Below are 436 nucleotides of genomic sequence, written 5' to 3' on the forward strand. Positions count from 1 at the left end.
CACACGAACCGATCCAACCTGTTGTTCTTTTATCAGCTCTGTGGTCACAGAAGTTTAGAGAATCGGCCGACAATTCTTAAATCTTTCCGTCTAAACCAGACTTAAGACTCACAAGCTCTACTCATCTCCTCTCGACCACAGCCTAAACGCTCTGACTCTGGTCACTATTTTACTTTTGAGAAAATTTTAACTCACGATACTGACTAACGGGAGCCCTGAGCTTGTTTCTCTGCAACGAGTCGGTCCCATCAGGGAGTGATGAGAGACAATGACACCCGAGCTGTTGTTTATATCCACAGTCTGCTTGGTCTCTACGTGGCGAAGCAGCTTGAAGCTTCATTGCCTCATTAGCAGCCGGTCGCCGCATGTTATGCAGAGCGGCTTGTAATGTGGGTCCGGGATAAATCCATTCTCCTGTCTCTTCTCTGGGCCTTTT

Source organism: Poecilia reticulata, linkage group LG7 (assembly GCF_000633615.1).
Source record: "Poecilia reticulata strain Guanapo linkage group LG7, Guppy_female_1.0+MT, whole genome shotgun sequence".
Classification (NCBI taxonomy): Eukaryota; Metazoa; Chordata; class Actinopteri; order Cyprinodontiformes; family Poeciliidae; genus Poecilia; species Poecilia reticulata.